Genomic DNA, 20,125 nt, shown 5'->3' with positions numbered 1-20,125 from the left:
ATGTAGCAAGTTGTTTCAGTTTAGGCTTTAGAAACATTAAATATTTTATTAGACAATTTAATTAGAACAACTTGTTCACCTATTTAACATAAAATACTCCAGTGAGACTCTTATTGCTTATACATAATATCAATGTGCACGGGGGTACACCTCGAAGATCGGCTATGCAGCCATCTTTGGGCGCCGAGCTAACTAGGAGACGAAGTGGTCGCCATGGTCGAAATCGGCCGGAAAGATCATCATCATCACATATATTGTAATTTTTTAATTCCATAATTTTATTGTTTAATTAGTAACTACAGATACTTAATGACTTTTAGTTCATTATTTTCTTCTCTTTAAAAGTTGGTTCTTGATTATTATTTACAATATAATTTTGTACAGAAACAGTAGATAATAACAAAAAATAATGTTTAATTGTACAGTGAAATGTAAAGGATTTTATACTATATTATTATATATTCATGCAGAAATAAAAGAGAAATATCCCACACACTAGCCCCGTACGAAGTTTCTTCTCTGTATCCCTTTATGATTTCATGTGATAGGTACTAAAATAATACAATTTGTTCAATTGCAATAAGATAATCATTTATGAATTACCTATGGAAGTGTCCTACGTGGGCGAACGCGTTGTGAACGCGAATGCCGTTGGGCCGCCGCGCCGCGCCGCGTCGCATCGCGAGTTATTCGATCACGTAAGCCACTGCGTAACTGTTCCCTCGCTCTTTATATTTGAGGTAGGAAAACTAATTCGGTGGACCAGGAAACACTTGTCCACCTCTGCTAACTACTACGCGTGAGTCGTCACGACGGCCGCAGGTACAGTCACGTCCGAAAATATCGATACGAAAGATGTGCCAAAAATATGTATACTAGTGTATACATGGGCAATAAAGTCGTGTATACATATTTTTGGAACTTTTTTTTGTATCGAAATTTTTAGACGTGACCGTAGACCGTGACCGAAATTTTTAGACGTTACTAGTAATAACTAGGCACAGGCTTGCAAAATCAGGTACTTACTTACTTACTTACTCCGTTGGCTCAGCGACCCAAAATGAGACTTGGCCTCCGACACAAGACAGCGCCACTTTTCTCGGTCCTGTGCGACCTCTCGCCAATTGTCGACTCGAAGCTCGCGCAGATCCGCCTCCACCATGTCGCTCCAGCGATACCTAGGGCGTCCGATAGGACGTCCTCCTGCTAGGCGACCCAGGTACGCTCTTTTCACGTTCCGATCTTCGTCCATTCTCTCAAATCAGGTAGCTTCTCCCAAATTATAGGCCCACGCATCTATAACAAGTTATCGTCTGATATAAAGGATGTTGGCTCAGATCTACTTAATTGAAAAAAAAAAAATCTCAAGCGTTTCCTAATCCAAAAATAAATAAATAAATAATAATTTAATTGACAGGAGCAGCTCGATTCGGGCTACCAATGTCACTTTGACGTTAGAAATATCGTAGATAGATCTTATTGGTATCACAGCGGAATCGAAATAAGCGTTAATTTTGACATGTCGTTTAGTTATCGATCTTTCCAAGATCTTAAACGTGCCTTAATCATTCTTTGAATCGGGCCGAGTATTATGTAAATGCTATCGACTTTCTCACACTACGAGTTTTATTACCTCTATTGGTGATAAAAATATATGTAGTTCAACTGCGTTGGAGAAAATAAAATGGAGAAAATAAAATAAATCTTAATCTCAAGGGTCTACACGAACACCTCTCAATCTTGTTGCATTCAATTTTAATCAACCGAACTGACCGTCGTATATTTATCCCGGTTCGGTTGGGTGAGAGCGCAGGAGATAAGTTTTCCGGCTTCAATGTTTTTTTTTTTTTCCCCATTTAAAACCGTCATATATTTCACTATTTTATTCATTATAAAAACACAATATAAATTAAAACTAAAATATTACTAAATTAAATCTAAAATAAAACTAAAATAAATCTAAAAATGGCCCCTGCGGCATAGTACCGAAGACGCTGGCAGCATTTCCTCGCTGGATCGTTAGACTGATGCGTTGAGCGAGGAAGCTGCCAGCTCTTTGATCTCCTGTGGCGTCTCTGAGTCTCTTAGACAGATCTTTGATCTTTTTTTTAGTTTATTTCACAAATTACAATATACAATGTAACTATAATTAAAGTTTCGCCAAACTGTAAAACAGTTTGTTGGCGATGTGAACGCCACGTATGCAGAAGAGAAGATGGAAGTGGGGTCCAAGCGCCAAGATACTATTTAAGGAAATGAGTAAAAGGCTCATAGACTCTACCGGTGACCAGAGAGCTGGCAGCTTTCTCTCGCAGCGCATAAGTATTGCCATTCAGCGAGGGAATGCTGCCAGCATTTTTGGCACAATGCCGCGGGGGCCTTATTTAGATATATTTTAATTTAGATTAGTTTTTACCATTTTGTTTTATTATGTGCTGTACGTTTCCCATTAAATGTAATTTTTAGATGGAAGTTGGTATTTAAAATTATCAGATGGTTCGGTCAAGTTATGTTCTAATATATATGGGAAAGACAAACAATATATCCAGCGTGAAACGAATGTACTATGATACCTTTGGGTATGGTACTTTACGCACCTTGGCATCCCCTCCCCTCCACCTGACGCAACCCCCCTTTAAGTATGAAATATGTCCCGGTTGACAGTTTATTTTTATTTTGGAGAAAAATATTACAATTAGGAAAAAAGTGTAAGAAATCATCCTTCAGAATTTTTTTACAAATAAGATTACATTTTCTAATTTTTTTAATAGATGCACCATTTTCATGTTACTGCTAGATGAACTTCGACAAAATTTAACCGTTGAACAAGCCAGTTCTCCCTAGATGACCCTTTTAGTACTATGTTATATTCTAGTTCATCTAGGTGTATCATAAAAGTGGTTTATCATATCAAAAAAATGAATATAACCTTTTTTGTTAAGAATTAATAAGAATTATTTCTTTTATTGACTTTATTCCTAAAATGTATACTTTTCCCAAAAAAAAAAACTGTCAACCGGGACATATTTCATGTGAAAAGGGGGGGGGGGGGGTTGCGTCAGGGCTAGTGTGCGTAAAGCAGCATATCCAAAGATATCATACTGCATTACTGTAAACGTGGATATAATTTGTTTTTCAAAAAAACATATTTTGACCGAATCAAGACTAGAAACCACGAACTCCAAACACGCTGAGCAATGAGCGGACGGCCGTGCGTGCCGGGATCGTAGATATCTTTGTTATAATTGTTATTGAATTATTATTTGTATTTATTTAAAACAAAAAATGTAATTCATGTTAAATAGCTTTTGGGCGAAATTTGTTACTGGTGCGTTTTAGACCTATGTTCGTGATTTTTTTTCTATCGAGCGAAAGTTTTTAAATCAGGTTGTAAATTAATGAAAGCACTACAAAAAGGCGTCAAGATTGCTATTCATATTTATTAGATACCTTATAAATTATAATGATCTAAACGATTTTTGAAATACTCATAGAGCCTCTTTAGATTACAATCCAGTTGCCAAAAAAATTAATTAACTAATTAATTAGCAATCTTAAGGCATCTAGTAATTTTATCGATTGGAAACCTGATTTCTTGACTTTTGCTTCTTAGAGAAACTTTAGGTCTTAAACGCATTTTGAAGATTTATAAATACTAAATACATATATGAAAATTGTTTCTTATAATGCGCCATTTAATTTTTGATCGAATTCATCGATTACTTTTTTTAACTTAAAAAAATATAATTCATAAAACATGATTATCTGCGATCCCCGGCACGCACAGCCATGTCGATCACGCTTACGCAGCGTCTTACGTAGGCGAACAACAAGCGAAGCGTTGCGGCGCGGGTGAAACAATCCTTTGATACCTATAGAAGTGTCCCGTGTGGCCGACGTCGTTGCGAACGCAGAGCGGGTTGATGTGCCGCGATTTACTCGCGTACGTCGAGTGGCGCGGCGCGGCGCGGTGACACGCGACGCGGAAGAAACAAACCGTGGTTACACCTATTATGGAAGTGTCCTACATGAGCGTTCTTGTCGCGAAGGCGCAGCAGTGCGGTGCCAATGCCACGAGAAGCGGGCGCGATCTTACGCTCAGAGTGGAATAACCTGTACCCACGGGGTCTTAAGACCCACCCGTGCTTTGTATGTAAGCGATCGAAACGATCTCAGTTCCAATTCACGCAAAATTAACGACTCCACAGGGCCAAACAAACAAACAAATAAGGCATGTCTATAAAGCCAAGCCTAGATTACCTTAATTTATGCTTGTAGTAAATGAATTCCAATAGAGAAAAGTACGCAAAATAAGATAAAAACAAGTCAACTGAGTAAGCATGTTTTTGGGTACGTGCTTTTTAATGTAAAGATATTGTAGACCTTCTAAAGTCAAACGATTTGAAAAAAAAAAACTGTACTTAAACCTCTTTAAACGGTACTTACATTTTACACAAATGAGTGAAAAAAAGGAAACCAGATTTATTGCGTAAACTGCTCATAAATCTGTAAATATAAATCAGGATCAGTTGTTTTATCTAAATAGATATCTGAAATACGCTTACACAATTTCGCTGTAACTTGCTGAATATACAAGGAAATAACAGAATAAACAATATTAATACAAAGAGGAAGAACCAAATGATTTATGGTTTGTATATTGTATAACTCTAGATATATTCGATTTTCGTACAAGTTTATAATTCAAATGTAATTCTAGTTCTACGCGACACATTTTAGTGTCGCACAGAGCCCTCGTGGGTAGGAGCAGCAGGCAGTCACACGTACAGAATGGCGGGCTGCGACAAATCACAGAATTTGAATCCCAGCGGCGCTTGGAGCTGGATACCAAGCGTAAGCAAATGAAAGCCAGACCACCTGCGGCAATACAATATAAATATAATATGAATGGTGTGCTCGCATGCCCGCAATGTTCACGAACTTTTTCAAACAAGATCGATTACGTCAGCCATCTTGCGAGCATACCAGCGACATCAACGGAGTTGATAGCAGTCGCCGTGGCCGTATCGGCCGTGGAGTTATTTATCATTAATTCTAGTTCAATTTGAATATCGATCTTTCACTCATGCATTTAGATCTATAAGTTCTTATTAACTTGAATTTTACATTCCTTTTTAGGATTTTACTAAGGGTATACTTTGTATAAGTCAAAAATTTAATGTAAGCTCCTCTTGTGTGTTGTAGTTGTTGTAGTGTTGCCTTCATTTATCATTGAAGTAATCATCCGTTGTACTTATAATAATAAAAAAACATTTATTATAATGTGCTCTTAAATAAATAAATAAAATATAAATATTTGGGGATAATCTTCCACAGATCGACCTAGCCCCAAACTAGGCAAAGCTTGTTCTAGGGGTACTAGGCCGCGATATATATACGTATATAGAAAAATATATTACATACTCTTATACATAGAAAACACCCATGACTCGGGAACAAATATCTGTGTTTGTGTCTTCCTTTAATTTATCTATAGGCATCAGTTTTTGTCTCACTTAAGACGTTAGCTAGCTATGGATTCAACATTAGCAATAAAATTCAACTCATATACATACATACTCATAAATTTATTTCATTTGTGATTTTAATTTTCGAATCAAAGACTAAAATGTTGACGGATGCTTGTAAACGATCCTTTAATTTTGTCTTAGAATATATAAATATTTCAAATAAAAATAATGACCATTTTTGTATGGATTATTTGACGGAATTAAAAAAAAAAACATGTATGTAGGTATATTAAGAAAGGTAAAAATATATGAATATAAATTAATCAATACAAAAAAATGGTCATTATTCTTACTTGTAATATTTATGTCCAAACAAGTATACGGCCCGCCTAATGGTAAGCAGTCCGTAACCTATGTACGCCTGCAACTCCAGATGAGTTACATGCGTTGCCAACCCATCCCCCCCCCCTCGTTGAGCTCTGGCAACCTTACTCACCGGCAGGAACACAACACTATGAGTAGGGTCTAGGAGTAGGGTATGGGTAGGGACTAATTAGGTGAATGAGTATGAATATGAGATGAATTTTGTTGCTAATGTTGACACCATAGCTCGCTAATGTCTTACTGTGCGATAAAAATTCCGATGGATATCTACATACCATGCCCTAAGATACGTGAGCATGATTATCCAAGCGCATAATTCTGACGATGACAAATGACGATCAGGACGTTGTGTTGACCTCGTGTCCTCAAGCACTCGGGAAATGGCTAAGGAAATGACAATATAACGAGTAATCCGAAAAGGATACTAATGCTGGAGATAGACTTTATGAAAATGTAGTAAGATCGGTTTTGCAATGATAAGATTTGGGCAACGATGATTACCCGAGTCGTTGGGTCACGTTGCTTGGACATTTGTGACAGAGTCGTAAAAATGAGATGTGTTTAAGTAGGGCTTGTGGTTACGTGAGAGTGCTAAAATAAGCCTTTTTTGCGTACATAAACGTGACTGAGGACAAAAATTATGGCTAATGTTTTTCCAATAATTTGTAAACACCATAAACTTATTCTAATGATAGGAGACAATTTTAAGTATTCCTGCACAAGGGATATTATTATTTGTGTGCTGGAACTAGGAATATTTTTTTCTAAAGCTCTGAATGTTATGTCTAAGTATCTTAATATTCATACCAAAAACTTTGCTTAATTAGGGACTAGATTCAGATTGTTTGTTGCTATTTACACACATGGCTCGTCTGCCCTGTCTGCCGAATGTACAGTGAGCTGCAAAATTGCATGGAAAAATTATGAATGAATTCATTGATAAAGTTTACGGTTGATGGTAACCTGAGCGCTAGGCTAAATTAGCCACTGAATAGATTCTACAAGATTGATTTCGGGGCAGAGTAAAACTAAAACAGAGAAAGTGGAGTGATATGCCTATATTAAGGGAAATACCAGCTGAATCCCTTTATAAATTTGAGAATTTTAGGAAGACAGTATGGCGGCGGATCTGCTTCGGCTTCGGGTTCAGTAACTGTTGTTCAAAAATTTTTTTTTATACAATTACAAATTTCGAAAACTCGATATTTGTTTTATTTATAATTTGTAGGTACCGATGAAGATGAACACAAAAGTGAAAACATCCTATCCTGTTCAAATATCTCGACACACTGTTGGCCCGATAATATCAAGTGCGGTAGACCAAGCAAGACCGTCTAACTCAATAATTATGGCTGACACTATTATTTCAGAAGATAAACGTAATTGAAAGTGTACAGTGATATATAGAATTCAAAATAGAGTAAGGTAAAATAGAACATTATTGCAGAGACCGGGAAAGGGCAATTCGTGGATAAGTTTCGACGACGAAGACGACGAATCCACGAATTGCTGTTCCTGTCAAGGCATATACGTATAGTGATTTTCTCCGAACATGCGAGGAAATAAGGTAAAATAGTAGGCGGCCATGCCAGCAGCAACTTCTGAAGGATTGCCCCTCTTTGTGCGATTTCGGGCTAGATCTTGCATTTGAGCGTTGTTGTTGTGAGTCCCTCTCGTGTACCTACAGACGCGAACGCTTTTTAGGGTTCCGTACCTCGAAAGGAAAAAACGGAACGCTTATAGGATCACTTTGTTGTCCGTCCGTCTATCTGTCTGTCTGTCTGTCAAGACCCTTTTTCTCAGGAACACGTGGAGGTATCAAGTTGGAATTTATAACAAACACTCAAGTCTACTGTCCCTTGGAGCTGTGAAAAAACTGAAATTTCTAAGCCAACGTAATCAAAAGATACAGCCGTTTATGCCGCAAATTTTCGACACTCGCAAGGGAATCAAAACTACAGGGTACTTCCCGTGAATCTTGAAATGGTACAAAGCAACGTCTTATAGCACAGATAAAGGAAAAATTGCGAAATCCGTACATTTTTAGTTTTGCCCCACTTGCTGCGCAGTTGCGCCAACGTTGCGTCGAGCAGCAGTCATAGAGCTGACTAGATTCCGACGTTCGGGAGACGCTAGATTGTAAATGAATCAATGCTATTATTTAGTTATACAACGCATTCTTAAAAAAGTTGCGCGAGGGGGAAACCACGACAGCATCGCTCAATTCCAAGATCTAGCCCGAAAACGCGCAGAGGCGCAATCCTTCAGAAATTGCTGCCGACACGGCCCCCTACGCGGTCACAAATGCGGTCGCAAATGCCGGTCCCGCATTGGTTTTTCATCAAGACCACAACAAAAAATATATATCGTAAGAGCTCATTTTGGGTCTGACCTCTTTCGCTCAATATTAATCATAACACCTGTTCCAACGTCCCTACAATGTTCAGAACTTTCTGTTGTAAGTACTATGACTTCACTCTCACTAGTAGCAAAAGAAGAAAAACTGCGACGAAAATTATCAATGCGCCATTGAATAGCGCACTGGATGTGGCAAGTGGCTAAAATTCATTCATTCATGATGATATTTATAGTAATATCGTTTATTGCAAACCATGGTACACTAAAATAGATGTTAAAATGGAAAAAGATCACATGGCACCCTGGTAGGGTATTTTTAACATATTTTGAATGTATGGTGTAGACTGTCAGGGTGGTAGAACATTTCTCGCGGAAACCGAACTAATTCTTCTAGTAGGTGATATTTTTCTAAAAATATACAACGTGTCCCAAAACTCAACGATAAGCTGGCACCAGAGGATGGAGCTGCTTATGATTAGTCAAGAAAAAATAAGGAAAAAAATATATCTCAATTATTTTAGAAATTACAGAAAAAAAATGAAATTCATTGAAAATCGACATCCCTAATGGTATTTTTAACGACCATGTCTACAAATATTCAAATATTACTGTTTTTTATTTTGTTTTTGGAAACTTCAGTAGCCCTGCTATCTAACACAGTTCTTAAAAATACCAAAATACATGTAGTTTTTACACAAAAAATAATCAAAATTCATTTTGTCCCTACAATTTTGAAAGATTGTTTCTTACAGTCCACTTTCAATCATCATGGTGTAAAAAAATAGTATCGACACCACTATGGCAATTATTTTCAAAAGTTGACGCAACTAACCAAGATTCCAAAATGGTATAATACTTTGGGAAACCTAGTCACAACAAAAAACAACGAATTTTTAAACAAGAACCGACATTTTTAAATGTTGATATTAATCACTTTTGAAAAGGGTTGTTGTTGCAAGTTTTAAAATTTCAATCTTGTGGCCACCCCGTTCGCCCGACCTGAACCCCCTGGACTTCTTCTACTGGGGCTGTCTTAAAGACAAAATCTACTCAAAACCCATAGCAACATTGGACGAGCTTCGCCAAAAAATCACACAAGCTGCGGATCATATCAATGGTAGAAGATATGCACGACGGATAAAACGATCATTTCTAAGGCGATGTCATGTCTGTATTAATGCCGGTGGCAGGCAATTTGAACATTTACTGTAGTATTAATAATGTAGTAAATGAATTTAAAAAAAAGGAAAAAAAATTGTACCATTTCTTTGCATTTATTCAACATTTTTCAACAACAAAAATCCTTTTTTGGGTACAGTAAAAGTGATTACCGCCAACATTAAATAATGTCGATTCTTGTTTAAAAATTCGTTGTTTTTTTTTGTGACTAGGTTTCCTAAAGTATTATACCATTTTGGAATCTTGGTTAGTTGCGTCAACTTTTGAAAATAATTGCCATAGTGGTGTCGATACTATTTTTTTACACCATGATGATTGAAAGTGGACTGTAAGAAAAAATCTTTCAAAATTGTAGGGACAAAATGAATTTTGATTATTTTTTGTGTAAAAACTACATGTATTATGGTATTTTTAAGAACTGTGTTAGATAGCAGGGCTACTTAAGTTTCCAAAAAAAAAAAAAAACAGTAATATTTGAATATTTGTGACATGGTCGTTAAAAATACCATTAGGGATGTCGATTTTCGATGAATTTCATTTTTTTTCTGTAATTTCTAAAATAATTGAGATATATTTTTTTCCTTATTTTTTCTCGACTAATCATAAGCAGCTCCATCCTCTGGTGCCGGCTTATCGTTGAGTTTTGGGACACGTTGTATAGATTCTGCCATACATTTTTCAAATATTTTCTATATGGACGGTAAGACTCATTGTGTAGTTAAGTAATAGTTCTATATTTTTATGTTGTTTTTGTGTATTTTTGCCAGTTATTTTTTTTATTTCATGCCACGTTGCCTTAGTTTTGTTTGAAGATTTTCCATTTTCTGTATATAATTAAGCCGTTTTGATTTTGTCCTCCTGGTCCAGAGTTTGTTCCTGCGGCGTCAGGTCTTGTGTATTGATTGGCTTGTGAACCTGACCGTTATCGATTAGTTGGTTATTTATGATGACTGCGCGGTTGCTAGCTTCTTGTAATAGTTTTTAGCTTAAAAATATATGAACCGCGCTATCTAGCGTATTTTGTATGTCAATTCAAAGCTAGTTGCACAATTTAATCGCTGGTTCAATAGGTAGTGGGTTATCTTAATTAGGTATTATTGCGGACAAATTTGTATAGATGGCAGTGTCATACATAATTCAAGTTCTGCAACAACTAATTTTCGCTACACTTCGTAGATGGCAGTGCACGACAAACGCTTAAAATAGCTCTTAATTTATGTGCGTACGGTCATCGTCCGGTGAGCGGCGACGGGTGTAATGCTTGAATTTCTAGTTGGCAGTTATAATATATTCGGATTTCTAGGTTAAGTTTTAAATTAATGAAAGTCTTTATGATGTACTGAAACTTTACACGGAGACACAAACGATTAAGTAATATACTTTCTACACTGAATAATGTAATACTTAGTTTGAGTAAAACACGATTTTCGTCTGAAAATTTGGTTTCTAAATGCACTTGGTTTTGTCCACTATAGTCTTGTGATGATTATACATATTTATTATAGTTTGTACATACATGTTTTTTTTTTACTTTAAATACTATGTAAGACACGGAAATCCATTATTCATAATATTTTAATTCATTAAGTTAGAGATGTTGTTGTCATGGCACGTTGTTGCCACAATTTATTTTAAATCATACCAAAAATACCTTCCGAAGTATGAGACTCCAAATTAAGTAGGTATTTCATGACATAAGTATAATTTACAGTACCTATGGTGCTACTTTACCGCACTAGTGCGAAAATTAACATATTACGTAACTGTGTCGAACATTTAAAGGGCCATATGTACTGTAAAACGTTGTACGATATATGTGCGAATAGGTAATTCGCAACTCGTGTCGATTTAAAACACTCCCTTTGGTCGTGTTTTAATTTATCGCCACTCGTTTCGAATTTCCTATTTTTCGCACTTGTATCGTAATGTACTATTAAAAAACGATACTGTAATGAGAACTCGTGTTAAGCGAGTTAATTGTGACCATGTTAAAAAAATTGTTTGACGGCCTCCTATCCTAGTCGGTCGGCACTGACCCTGTCTACGAAGCAAGAGGTCCGGCGTTCGAATCCTGGTAATGATATTTATAAATTTGTGTTTTTATATATCATATATGTATGTTCTTGAGATATGACTGTTTTTTGTATATATAAGTATTTATATAGAACTATAAATCATACCGGGTGAGCCCTGTAACAGAAGCAAATAATTAAAACCTAGTTTATTGTACTGCTCACACTTTCAAATTTTTTTAAGTTTTTCATACAAATTATTTATTCTCTTCAATGTATGCTATCATCATTGTAATTTGACGTTGCATGTCACGTTTTAATCGAGACAAAATTCGCAACACACGGCGTCTTAAAGTAAACTTTAAAGGGTACTAAAAATCAAAACAAGTAACTATTTTACAATACCTACAATTTCATTCATTACTCCTATAAAAGATCCTTCCCGGTATATATCATCGTCAACTGTGGGACAAGATAAATCTATATAAAATGGGCCAGAAATAGACACAAACATAATAAATAACAATAAACAGTTCAATCATATAATGCCCCAACAATCTTTCCTTATCTTTAAGGTTGACTGGTAGAGAATAAGATAATATTAAGTTCTCTTTTGTGCAATAAAGTTTAAATAAATAAATGAATAAGTAATGAAGTTTTGACAACCGGTCTGGCCTAGTGGGTACTGACCCTGCCTACGAAGCCGATGGTCCCGGGTTCAAATCCTGGTAAGGGCATTTATTCGTGTGATGAGCATGGATATTTGTTCCTGAGTCATGGGTGTTTTCTATATATATCGTTGTCTAAGTACCCTCAACACAAGCCTTATTGAGCTTACTGTGTGACTTAGTCAATTTGTGTAATAATGTCCTATAATATTCATGAAGTACGTGTTCAGTCTATCGTACTGCCGCTTCCAGTAACTCTACGAGGCCCGTCCGAGAGTGTAAACTATTGTGTCATTTTGTATTATTTTGTTCGCGGTTCCAATGCCGTTTCATGGGCCATTCTAAAATAATTAACACCGCGGCAAAGGCAAAATGAGGTTTACGTTTTGTATGTTTTTGTTTTCGACCGAAGTAACTTCGTAACTACTTGTCATATTATAATAATCACAAATCACTTACAAATGCCACTTTTCTATTGAAAAATGTTTCTTTTCAGTAGAGGAGTATTTGTTGGATGACGATAGAAGATATTAATTGATTATGATTATTCACCTGGTGTTGTTTAGGATACTTAATTGTCACATTTGTAGGACAGCGAGCTGCAGTAAAACACTCAAGACACTTTAACAACTTTTATTCACTTAATATCAACCATTGAAAACTGTTAACGGTACATGGATATCAATTAACTTGCAGATACTGTCTTAGTAATCGAACGTCGGTTCACGTCAACGCATACTGCCTCATTGTGAGAACCCCGCCGGCCGACGTTGGTGGACGGTGCATAAAACTATGGCGCCACTGTGACAGTATGTGTTGGCAGGGACTTAAATCTTCATAACAGTTTAACTTCTTAATTCTAAATTATGAACATTATAACGTTACCATATTCATGATAAATCATAATTTAATTAAAATAGTATTTACGTACGGAATTCAGTGTTGGACATCAATGAATTATATCATACAATGTCCATAATTCTAACAATTCGGCCATCCGCAACATGTACACGTCCCGTGTACAAGCACAAAATCATTACTGTAAGGATCTCATACTACAAAAAGTTAATATCCCGACTTTACTCCAGCCTGATTTTAAGCCACCACAATATGTAAAATTTACATAACACGTATCGCTTCTATCTAAAAATCATAAATAGGTACATTAGAACAAAAGACATCTGAACTTATAAATGCGGTACAAGTCTCTTCTATCTTGAAACCGCAGCAAACTTATCTAACCAAGAAATCAGTGGTACAAGTCGCTACTACCTTGAAACCACCTCAACCATGGCGCAGTCCAAGTCTCGTCTACCTTGAGCCTGCCCCTACTGACTCTATATAATACTTTTGAATGCGGTACAAGTCGCTTCTATCTTGAAACCGCAACAAACTTATCTAACCACAAAATCAGTGGTACAAGTCGCTACTACCTTGAAACCACCTCAATCATGGCGCAGTCCAAGTCTCGTCAACCTTGAGCCTGCCCCTACTGACTCTATATAATACTTTTAAATGCGGTACGAGTCGCTTCTATCTTGAAACCGCAGCAAACTTATCTAACCACGAAATCAGCGGTACAAGTCGCTACTACCTTGAAACCACCTCAATCATGGCGCAGTCCAAGTCTCGTCTACCTTGAGCCTGCCCCTACTGACTCTATATAATACTTTTAAATGCGGTACAAGTCGCTTCTATCTTGACACCGCAACAAACTTATCTAACCACAAAATCAGTGGTACAAGTCGCTACTACCTTGAAACCACCTCAATCATGGCGCAGTCCAAGTCTCGTCTACCTTGAGCCTGCCACATACTTTACAACTAGTGACGGTTCAAGTCGCTTCTACCTTGAGCCCGCCACATATATTACAACCAATGACAGTTCAAGTCGCTTCTACCTTGAGCCTGTCAGTCTCTTTATTTGATATCATAACACATTTATAACCATCTTACGACAAGGCATAACAACATGATTTCATACAAAGTCAACCACTAGATCATACTTTTAGCTACAGATCATTACATTCAAGTTATTACTTAAATGACAAGTCAACGCCTGGATACAACAGCACACAAAATAAGAGTTCACACAGAACATGTTATAAAATAGAAATGACAAATTTAGGAAACACCTAATACGATCAGAGATACAATAGAACTGAAACACATTTGATAAACAAAACAAAGGTATTACTCACCGGTATTATTTTGTTATTAATCTATGTCAACATTATTATACATTATTATTGTATGTCTGGAACTTGCTACGTGAAATACGATTCGTTATCTGAAGTTGTCCGCTTAGACACACCAAAGATACAATTTATATAAGTTTAACAGTTCTAACAAATCTAGAAACATTGAAACTTATATCACTATAAGCCAACGAAAATGTGTGTTTGAGTTCTTCAGGCCCGAAATGAACTCATTGTCTTTTATTTTTTAATTTTTTTTTTTATAATACCATACCGACAAGTGGCCATATTTCCCATAACTGTCATACATGCTACATACGCTGATCTCGATTCTGTTACCATAATATTAACACTTTCTATCTCCGAATCAGGGCTTTGTATAGTGCAACTTAACCAGTCAGGGTACACATATTATAACGTTACTACTACTATGTATATGTGACGTTATCAGTCAAAAGGTACCACATTGTCGGTTTTCGATTAGGTTGATTTAATATTGAAGTTTCATGGAAATAGCGTTTTAATGACAACCCAAAATAAGCACCAGTTTAGTTGGAAACGCCACATATACTAACTTTGTGGGAATACCGCTAGGTGATGGATTTCTGCTAAACGCGCAGCCATTCTACGTTTAATTCCTCAATCAGTAGCTGCTCAGCTCTGTAGCCGTACTTAAAAAGATCCACCGCCCAGCGACTCTCGGTACTACGTCGCGTTTGAAAAGGTCTCTCCCAGAGAATTGAAAACTTACACAACCAGTAAATATTCTCAATTCTTTGTAACTAATATTTGGAGCCCATAAGACTTTATGCATGTCTGTACGACAACTGCAAAATTTCTCACAAAACGTCAAATAAACTACAAAACCCTACAAACTGCCTAATACCGTGTGGATTGTGAGGTTAAGGTAAATCATGTACCCCCTAAACTGCCTATATTTCACAAGCACCCTCTAAGTTAATTCAAATCCAAGATATTCTACACTTCTATTGGAAAAGTAAGAGTGTTTAACTGTCAGTACCGTTTTTATCGGCATTAACATATAATTACGCATATAAGCTAATTACTATCAATTTATGGTGACATAACATTGACAAGGCACTACCCCTGTTTATATGATTTGCCAAACACTTAGACCTTACGCAGGAAAGTCAAGCACGCGTTAGTGCCCAAACTCAAATTTCTCGTTGGGCATCGCCAAATTCCCTCTCGATACTTATTAATTTCAGTAGAGTCCTATAATTTGTACCACGCCTATTATCATTACCAGTCTTCCTAACGAACACTATATAAGTCACAGGGAGATGTCGAAAACTGGATTACATCACAATCTACCAAAAATTGTAGATTAACTATGGAAGGTTTGCGTAGATAGGTAAATCTAGTACCATATGGTAGTTTCATGGTCAAGTAAATGTATCGTAACTAAATATTCTGCAACAAAGGTTCGCGACGGCTGGACTACATTAACGCACACAAATTTAGTTAGCTTATTATTACCAGGCTTGGCCTCTTTTGCGCTCTGCGCCTCTTCAGACCTGGTCAGCGACGATCCTGTACCTCAGTTGCTATAGATAAATATAATTATATATCCATGTGTATATACTGCTCGCGCCTTGGTTAAAACGCTTAATACCATCGAAGTTAAACTTATCCCGTATACTTTGGTTTCTGTTATAATCAATAGTCAACCCATCAAATCCCGTAATAGACGCATAACTTAACTGAATCCTACTATCTACATCATTTTCGAACTACTAGTCAGAAATAACTCCTATCTGGATATCTCTAATTACTGTTTATTATTCCTTTGTACCACGACATTGGTAGTTGTATAAGTAATTCTACCTTGATCGATGTCTCTACGCGCTACCGAAGTCAAGAAAACACTCGCAACCATTTTTATTAACGAATATTATTAAATAATTATTGATAAATATTAATGCTCGCTTAAGCATATTAGGTAGCTATGTTAGTATATTGTATCCAAAGTTCGCTACTTTAGATCAGACACTCCTACATACATACTCGGTTATGATGGTTTGCTAGTACTGTCAATGTTATTAATGTTATTTTTCTGACAATTTTCGGTGGGGTGCCCATGACGCATACATGTACTACATTTTATTACAGGTTTAGGACACTGGGATTTATAATGACCGTCTTGTAAACAGTTAAAGCACTTTATCGGTTTATCACTACTATTAGCTGTGCTCTTATTACCTAAATCTGATTTAATTTCCGTCTTAGCGCTGACCTTTTGATTAACATACGAACTATTCTTGGCGCTCTTTAAGAAAGGTAATAACTGATCCGGACTATCGAAACGAGCCGCTTCAGCTCCTAGGCGGACACTACGGTCATCTATTGGGAGCGTGCACGACTGTCACGCAACCTAGTGTCCGCAAGTCTAGGGGAAAACATCAATTCACTACATCTTATAAAACTACTCCAAAACTAAAAACTACTGAACGGATTTTCATACGAATTTCATATATCAATAGAGTGATTCTTGAGGAAGGCTTAAGTATATAACTTGTTAAGGTTTTGTGTAAATTGTTTGAAATATAACGATGTTGTCGGAAAAAATCACGTTGGCTAGGAGCTTTAATCGAAAACGCTGCCTAATCCGTTTGAGCTATAACAACACAATGTATGGTGGGGTTGTTTCTCATTCATAGGTCTACAAAAAAGTCCGCGATGTTAAATGCCTATCTTTTAAGGATAACTTACTATACATATTCGTAACTTCTAGAAAAAGATCACGTAATATGTGGCATTTGCAAAGCTATTTACATGGATACATTATTAACAATTATCAAAATAAATACGTTAGTTATATTAAGCATTTCATACAGATTACCTTGGTCCCTTACATCATACAATTTAAATGAATATTTCAGGAGTAATCGTAACTCGAAGTTTCATTTCGAGCCATATAATTGTACGAAATGTTAAAGACTCTATCCGCAGTTAGTTCAAATTTTTACCACCTTATGCGCTGGGATCGCTATACTTACCCCCACCATGCACTTCGCATGGTCCCAATCCCGAACACTAAACAATCAACGGCTTTCTTGCCAGTAATACCGCAACGGTTTAGCAACATTATCTTATCATAAAAATATTGTTCTAACGAATCACTAAACCTAGCACGTTTGGCAAGCATTGTCGTAAGTAATTGTCCATGATTATCATTGCTAGAAAATTCTGGCCAGGAAAACATAACAGTTGAGAGGCCAGCGTACCATTTTTGAGCTAGACCTTTAAGTTTTGGTAACGCAAAGTGAACGGTTTGACGATCGTTCCAGTTATATATAACTGCGCATTCGTTCACTTTGTGTATCCACATCGCGATCGTTTGTTCCTTACAAGATGGATCAAATTCCGGTATTGTGTTTTGATTTGACAATTTTCCATTAGAACCCTTATCACTAATGGTACGCAAAGCCTCAACCAGCTGTAACATGGTAACATTATTACTGGGAACACAGTGGGTATTCAGAGACTCACGTACAAGTCCATGATCGCGTCGCCTTCCCTGTGGTGAGGCCGTCACGGTTGCAGCCCTGCTGTGAGACCGTCGTCTCTCACTGCGCCGCCGCTGACCGCACGAACGAGACATGCTTGGACGACCGCGCCCCTGATGGCTGCTCCGCCTGCTGCGTGCCCGGCGCCTGTCGCTGCGAGACCGACGTCTGCTAGCGCGCTCCCGTGCCCGCTGACTGCTCCGGCTGCGCGGCTACCGCGTGCCGCCACGTGGAATTCGCGATCGGTTGCTCCGACTGCGCCTGCGACGACCACCTCGTCCGTCAGCGTGCCTGGTCCTGCTGCGTGACCGGTGCTGACTAGAAGGTGGCGTCGTCAGTACACGAGACCTTCTCTGATCGCCCTCCATTTCCTGAAATGTAAATTTCTAACGCAAATCTCTGTCTTCAAATTAACGCAAATATGAGGGTAGAATGAAGCAATCATCAAAAGATACTGCATGATATTAAACTTAAACAGCATGAACTGGTACTTTTATTTATACTTTCCCCAAATATATGCACCCCATTAAAATATGATTTTGTAACTCAAAACATCAGCTTAGCATAAATAATATCATTAGTGTACAGTCAGGCAGTAATAGAAAGTATTTAGCAAAGTACCATCGATATCATTTTAATACATAGGTATTTACAGTAACCGCAACTTCAGTAATCATCTCCAAATACACCATTTCTATTTTTAATGAACCTTGACGTTTGATACGTATTTAATTTGTTGTATCAGTATTTAATATTAACCAAAATGAATATAACGAAATATGAAAAAAAAAACAGTTCAATTTGTAACACTATTTACCAAACACCTTCGAATACTTAATATCCTATGTGCACAGTAAGCAATGCTATTATTTATTATTATATTACATTTTATCTCTTTTGTTTATCATAGCCGTAGCAGTTTTGTGCATTTAAGCCCGTATTAAGCATTTACCTTGGCTACTAATTTAATAGCTTCCTTACGCATGAACACCACTGAACACAATTTACGAAAACGAGCAATAATAGTAAAATCAGATCGATACTTACGTTTTTATTATTTGTTCAAACCACTGGTTCGATTCAAGGAGTTGATACTTACAATTCCTTTACATCCCTTACTTCTGAATTTGTAGGACAGCGAGCTGCAGTAAAACACTCAAGACACTTTAACAACTTTTATTCACTTAATATCAACCATTGAAAACTGTTAACGGTACATGGATATCAATTAACTTGCAGATACTGTCTTAGTAATCGAACGTCGGTTCACGTCAACGCATACTGCCTCATTGTGAGAACCCCGCCGGCCGACGTTGGTGGACGGTGCATAAAACTATGGCGCCACTGTGACAGTATGTGTTGGCAGGGACTTAAATCTTCATAACAGTTTAACTTCTTAATTCTAAATTATGAACATTATAACGTTACCATATTCATGATAAATCATAATTTAATTAAAATAGTATTTACGTACGGAATTCAGTGTTGGACATCAATGAATTATATCATACAATGTCCATAATTCTAACACATTTGTATTGTAAAAATTAATAATATGTATGTTGCAATTTTTTTTTATGAATAGTAGTAGTTTATAGAAAAAGTAAACATGGATTATTATGTTACATTTTTCTCTATTATTTATTTTAACGTAAATATGTAAATTGTCAGTTGTAAGTTATTTATCGTAAAAATTCAGACACATTGTATGTTGTTATTTTGAATAAATTGAAGTGAATAATTATTATTGATATGCGATCATCATTTTAATAGTAGTTTATGTGACTGTTACATAATGAAAGGCGTAAGATACGAGTGTGGGTTGAAGCGAGTTGCATAAAAACATCTCACAAGTGTTTTAATGCCTAATTTTATTATGAACAGTTGCATATCTACACTACTTAGAGTCAGGCTAAGACAAGTCTGCAACGATGTTGATAGCACACGCAGTGCGCCATTTTAAACGTCAAACTTCTATGAAATTAATGATAATTACGTATATTGAAGACCTTTCTGGGCTAGTGGGTAGTAAGGTAGTGACCCTGCGTATGAACCCGATGGTCCTGGATACAAATCCTGGTAAGGGCATTTGTTTGTGTGATGAGCACGGATATTTGTTCCTGAGTGTGCTTTCTATATATTTAAATATTTCTATATTATATATATCGTTGTCTAAGTACCCACAGTCAACACGTGCCGTATGGAGCTTACTGTGGGACTTAGTCATTTTGTGTAATAATGTGCTATAATATGTAATTTGTATGTAAATCTTTAAAAACATTATTTCAATTTTTTTAATACCACGTCGGTGGCAAACGAGCATACG

This window comes from Cydia pomonella, chromosome 21 (assembly GCF_033807575.1).
Source record: "Cydia pomonella isolate Wapato2018A chromosome 21, ilCydPomo1, whole genome shotgun sequence".
Taxonomy (NCBI): Eukaryota; Metazoa; Arthropoda; class Insecta; order Lepidoptera; family Tortricidae; genus Cydia; species Cydia pomonella.
Note: the sequence above shows the minus strand (reverse complement) of the source record.